This window comes from Peromyscus maniculatus, chromosome 2 (genome assembly GCF_049852395.1).
Source record: "Peromyscus maniculatus bairdii isolate BWxNUB_F1_BW_parent chromosome 2, HU_Pman_BW_mat_3.1, whole genome shotgun sequence".
NCBI classification, from domain to species: Eukaryota; Metazoa; Chordata; class Mammalia; order Rodentia; family Cricetidae; genus Peromyscus; species Peromyscus maniculatus.
In genome coordinates, this window is record NC_134853.1 from 155,681,602 (window position 1) to 155,687,601 (window position 6,000).

Consider the following 6,000-nt stretch of genomic DNA (forward strand, 5'->3'; position numbering starts at 1 on the left):
CCATCCAATGCAGGCAGGCAGGCAGATCTGTTAACAAGGTCGCTAAGAGACACCATCCATATCTCATTAGTCTTCTGTAAAGCACTAACATTCCCAAGGCGTTTTGAAGCATGTTCTTAAGTTTATCCATTATGTCTGACCACTTCATACAAGAAACAAAACCTAAAAAAGGACTTTGAAAACCCAGGTCAAGGGCCCAGATCTGTACAGTGACTGACTGCATGGCTTCAGTCTAGTGTTATATATGACATTCATTATCAGCTCTGCTCCTTTTGAGGGGTCAAGGACTCTGAGATCTGATTAAATTGATAGGCTCTTCTCCTGGAAGAATGGCATTCTCGAGGATTTGTAGGCATCTTCAAAGGATTCACAGATCCATCGGGAGTCAACATTCCCCTGGAGATTAACAATGTCAGTTTTTCACGGATCATCTATACTCCAGTTACTCTGTGTAAGGAAATGAGTTACTTGGTGTCAAAGTTTTGAGGATCCAAGTTACATAATGTCAGGGAAACAGAAGGAAAGTCGCTTTCTTTCTTTCCTTGCCCTATGTTCCCTGGAGGGCTGCCAGGGCCTCACACTGTGTGCTCTCTGCGAATGAAATACTGTACCCTCTGCACAGAGTAAAGAAAATGACAGCTTCATCTCTGAACTTAAATGTCCTTAAGATTTAATTCCTTCCTGGGTGGTTAGTAGCTTGCTTCTCCACATTATCCAGATGATGGCTTTGGAAGGTAAGCTATTGGAAGTTCAGAAAAGTACATACCCCAATTCAATTTCCTTGGAAAAATCAAAATGCTCACAGGGCTGAAAGCTGAGAACGGCTCAGGGGCCGATGCCTTCCCCAGGTGTGCTGGGGAGGGGTGACGTGGGTCCTGAGAATGAAGCAACAGGGCATACCAATTTTTTTTCAATCTATTTTCCTTCAGTTCAGAGCATCATCTCAGACAGACAGCCCAGGAAAACAAGCCGCTCTTTGGTTACTCTCAGTCTTCCTCAATCTGTAAACGCAGCTGAGTGTTGCCAAAGTGCGGCTTGTTTTCCTGGGCTGCCGTCTGCACTGATGCTCTGAACTGAAATAAAATAGATTGAAAAACAAATTGGTATGCCCTGGCTCCTCCTGCAGTTTCATACCATGCTTCAAAGCTGGCGTTACCACCTACTCTTTACTGGAACCCAACAGACCCAAATCACAAAGTAGAAACAGCAAAGCTCAGATGGAAAGGTCCCACCCTAACCCAAAATAGCAATTTAATTCTGGGCTTGCAGTTCAATACTGCATTAACATGCCACTCTGTGGCCAGATCCCAGCTCCATTTACTGGCCTGGATGACATCTTCTGATGACATGCCTAACATGGTTACTGCATACAGTATAAAGCAAAACCTGACATCCATTCTTCCATATGACAGCTCCAACATTCCATCGATTTAGCACAGCCTATAGTTTCTCATGCTCTTGCTCCATTCACACCTATTCAAAAGGTGTTTTTCAAGTATTCCACACCACGGTAAAGACGCTATGCTTTTGTTCTTTGAGACAGAGCCTCATGATTCTTGCTTTTTTTGTGGGCTGGCATCAGACTTCACAGAGATCCACCCTCCTCTGCCTTCTGAATGCACAGATTAAAGGTGTGTGCCACCACGCTTGGCTTAAAGAATGCTACTATTAAAAAGACATAGAAAAGAAACCCACAACCAACTGCAAACACACCCTAGAGTCACCACCCAGCATTTCCTCAAAAAGCCTTAAGAAAGTGCAGATATTGGGGCTGAAGGTGCAGCTCAGGCTCCGAGCACATGTTTGGTGTGCGGCAGACCTCAGTTCCATTCCCAGTGTCCCCCAAAATGCAGGTATCTCTGATGGAAGGACACTAACAGTTCTAAGCTTAAAGCACTAAAATAATGAAAAGCTTTCTGCGTAGATAATTGCATAGCTTGGTTTTAAAAACTTAACTCTGGGTTGGGTGGAATGGTTCAGTGGACTAAAGGTACCCACTGCCAAGTCTGTGACCTGAGTTCAATCCCTCATGGTGGAACCACATGGTGGTAGGAGAAAACCAACTCCTGTAAATTGTCTTCTTCCTTTCATAATCACACTATGACATCCAGGCACCTACACCCATCCACACTCTCCTCCCCCACCACACACACACACACACACACACACACACACACACTGTAATTTTTAAATAATTTAAAAGAACAATTAAATTCCACTTGGGAAGGCTGCCCTCTATGCCCTTAAACACTAAAGAAATCTATCTCCTCCTCTCCCCAAAAAACAGAAAACCACATCCTCTCGCCCCTCACTTTGCTTGTAACATGTCTGAATTTTCACTATTATTTAATACATATGGGGTAAAATTTGGGTTAGTCTTTCCAATTAAATGTAATTACATCCAATAGTAAGCACACTGTACCCCAGCACTCCATACTGGGGCAAGAGGATAGGTTGCATTACCAGTTCAAGACCAAGAAGACCCTATCTTGGAAAGAAAACTTGGGACCTACTAAGATATTTTCTCTTCTTCAATAAGCAACGATTTTTTTGAGGAGGCCCCACTGTAATAACAGACAAAAACTCTGCAATGTGCCAAGCCACCCAGCTCTACCAGTGCTCTTGGTGTAGAACAAATTTCAAATATTTGCTCAATGGGTGCTCAAGATTTGTATATTTACTATCTTCCTGAAAACCAAGTTGTGGCACTGGCTAGCAGCTGAGGCCCCAAAAGTAAGATGTGGCATTACTCTTGTGGACCTCACAAGCTGGCAGGAAAGACAACAGATGGAACACAGCATGGCATGATCTGTTTACTTCAGCTCCATGCTCCCTATGCATAAGCCATGTAAACTGGCCATCTCTCCCCTGGGGAAATGTTAATCCTAACACTATCTGTGTCAAAACTAAGTGACAGTTCACATTAAGCTTTAGTGCCAGTATCTGGCACAAAGAAATGCTCAATGAGTATTTGATTGCTATGATGCTACGAGATAGGTGTTTGAAATTATTTTTGTCAGATAGGCAGGAGTAATGTACAACTATAATTCTAGCATTTGGAAGCTAAGGCAATAAGATCTCAGTTAAAGGTGAGCCTGGACTGCACAGCAAGACCCTGTTTCAAAAGAGGGAGGAAAAATTATTTCTATGTACCTATCACCCAAGCCCACTGAAGAATTTAAATTCCACAGAGACAGAGGTCATGGTCATCTTGTGCACTAATACATTTCCAGGAATGTATTATATCTGCACACAGTAGAAGTGAACTACTAATTAAATTCACTTATGCAAGCATAGGTGTTAAACAATCAAAACAAAACAACTGTTAAATGTGTGAGGGGACTGGGAAGGGGGCACATGCCTGTAATCTCAGCACTTGGGAGGAAGAGGCAGGAGGATCAGGAGCTTAAGGCCAACCTTGACTATAGTTCCAGGACAGCCTGGGCTACATGAGACCAAGTTTCAACAAACAAAAGACAGGTTGGGAAACACTGTCACAGAAGAACCATGTCACCATGACCGGTGGGTATAATTTATGCCACGTACCAAAAATTTGCACTTTGAGATTGCTTAAACAGCAACTCATACAACTCAACTTAAACTCAACTACAACCCATACCAAGATTTGGATACAATTCCAAGGAATAACACTCCCAGAGGGAGAAAATTTAACAGTCTGAGGCAATCTGACCTAGGCTACAGGGGGTTCCAGTGACAGCCCTATAACCTAGTACACCCTAAAACAGCTTAATCACACTTCGCTCCTTTTGCAAAAGAAAAATATTTGCAACGCTATGTATAAACATAAAGTAGATGGTCTATTGCACGCACTGGGCAGATGGTAACATTGCAAAGTATGAGAAACTACCAGCTTGAGCGTGTCATGGAAGCCAGAGTACTGTGTCAACTGAACACTAGCTCAATCTACTTGTGCCTCGGGCCAGGGTTGGCAAACTTGTATAAAGCGCCAGAGAGAAATGACTCCGGCTTTATGGGCCTTTCCATCAAAGTCGAATAGAAGCCAAGCAACTGCGAGCACTCCCCCGCCCCGCGGCAGGGAGGCGGCGAGACAACACATAAACAATGAACAAGGCTGCGTCTTTGCAACTTCACTTCTGGGAGCTGAAGTTTTATTTCGTATGACTTCTATTTCCCCACAACTGTTTTAAAACGGATAAACCATTCTTGTCTCGCAGCAAACCAAAGCTGAGAGCAGGGACGGGGAGGGATCCCTGGGAGTGCGGGTGTCGGCCGGCGCGTCGCAGGGAGCTGGGTGATAAAGCCCGCAGTTGCCAGGCAGGGGTCCCGTGTCCTCCCGCAGGTGACCACGACCGAGACTACGCCCGGGGTGAGGGCCATCCCCCGGGCCACGTCCAGAGAACAGCGGCGGCTGTGACCGACGCGGAGCTCGCCACGTACGTAGCCCGCAGTGCGCAGGGGTCCCGGGGTGCCCCTCACTCAGGGAGTCTCTGGGGCCTCCGCCGCAACAGGGGTCTCCACGCGGAGTCCCAGCGCCGTTTCTATGGTTACCTGTTCAGTACCGATTCAAACTGCCGTTCTTTATTGACAGCGCCATAGAGGACACGAACACTCCTGCCCGAAGGGAACAATAAAGCTTTCTCCATTCAACAGCGCCAGAGACGCCAAAAGGCAGCCATCTTGGGGCCGGGGACGCTGAGGGCAGAGGCCCGGATGTGCTCACGCTAGAGTCACGTGCTGGGGGGGGCGGTCTCGCGAGAAGGCGGTGCCTGCGTCACGTGAGCACTCGCCACCAATGGCAGGCTCTCGGGACCAGCGGGCGAGTAGTCTGCTCTTGACCTCTGACCTGCGCCCCAGTTCCCAGGGAGAAGTTTACCTGGTGTAGTCGCCGCTTGCCCCGGGCAGCTCTGAGCTTAGCAGCGGGGAGACAACGAAGGTTTCTTTCCGTTTTCATAACAACACACACGGCCTCGTGCGGGGCGGGACTGATGTCTGGACCGGGCTCGGCGGGAGTGTTCGCAGCAATTCTTTTACCCTTGTTCGCTCTCGTTTTGCTCATAGCCGCACACGCTCGTTTAGAACCCCGATCCCGGCGTCCTGGCGGTCCAACGTGTGAGTGTTGGCTTCTCTTAACATCAGAAGTCCCATTGGCGCTGGCGCATGAACGCTGTCCCTGCATCACATCACCTCTTTGTCCGCACTACCGATGCCCAGATCCAAGCTTCTCGTTACAGTGTCGAGCCCCCTCGGTGTCCATCGGCAGTGACAGTATTCAGCGGTCCCCAGCACGGTCGCTGTCAGCCTGACTCAATGCAATGCCGTTTTTAATGGACCAGAGCTGTCACTTGAATTGCTGCTGTTACCTGGCCTGTCGTATTCACTGTCGCTGTGCGGTTTGCACCCACTGCCAGGCCTATAAACTTCGAACAGTTCTGCTCATTAGAGCACTCTAGCCAGCTGTTCTAGTTCATTTCTGATGTGATAAAATACCCTGACAAGAAGCAACATAGTGAGTCAGAGTTGGTGGCCCACCCTTTAGTCCCAGGGCTTTGGAGGCAGAAGCAGGCAAGTCTCTGTGAATCGGAGGCCAGCGTGGTCTACAGAAGGAGTTCCAGGACAGCCAGGGCTACATAGTAAGATGAAAGAGGAGGAGGAGGAGGACCAAGGGGAGAAAGATTTATTTCAGTTTACAATTGCAAGTTAGTCCAGAGAAGCCAGAGCAAGATAAGGACTTCAGACAGCTAGTCACATCACATCCACGGTCAAGAGCAGCGAGAAGTGAATGCACACATGCTTATTTGCTTGTGCGCAGTTGGATTTCTCACACAGTTCAGGACCCTGCATCTGGGGAGTGGTGCTGACCACAGTGGACTGGGGCTTCTGGCATTGGTTGACTCAAGACACCCCCAACACACACACACACACACACACACACACACACACACACACACACAGTGAGAGAGAGAATCCGCTATTGAGACATTCTTCCCAGATGAGTCTAGGTTGTGTCAAGTTGACAAA

The 6,000-nt window shown here is 47.5% G+C and overlaps 1 protein-coding gene across 6 annotated transcripts in view; it reads right to left on the reverse strand.

Moving 5' to 3' along the window:
- The window catches only part of Zbtb40 (zinc finger and BTB domain containing 40), a 73,783-nt gene extending 69,093 nt beyond the window's left edge, over positions 1–4,690 (reverse strand). For 4 of the 6 annotated variants that reach the window (XM_015999276.3, XM_015999275.3, XM_015999274.3 and 1 more), the window contains exon 1: positions 4,531–4,682. The gene's annotated coding sequence lies outside the window, so the exon portion shown is untranslated. Of the gene's footprint in view, positions 1–4,530 lie in introns of all 6 variants that reach the window. The other 2 variants (XM_006980847.4, XM_042272116.2) reach the window with 2 other exon arrangements.
- Between the last annotated feature and the right edge of the window lie 1,310 nt (positions 4,691–6,000).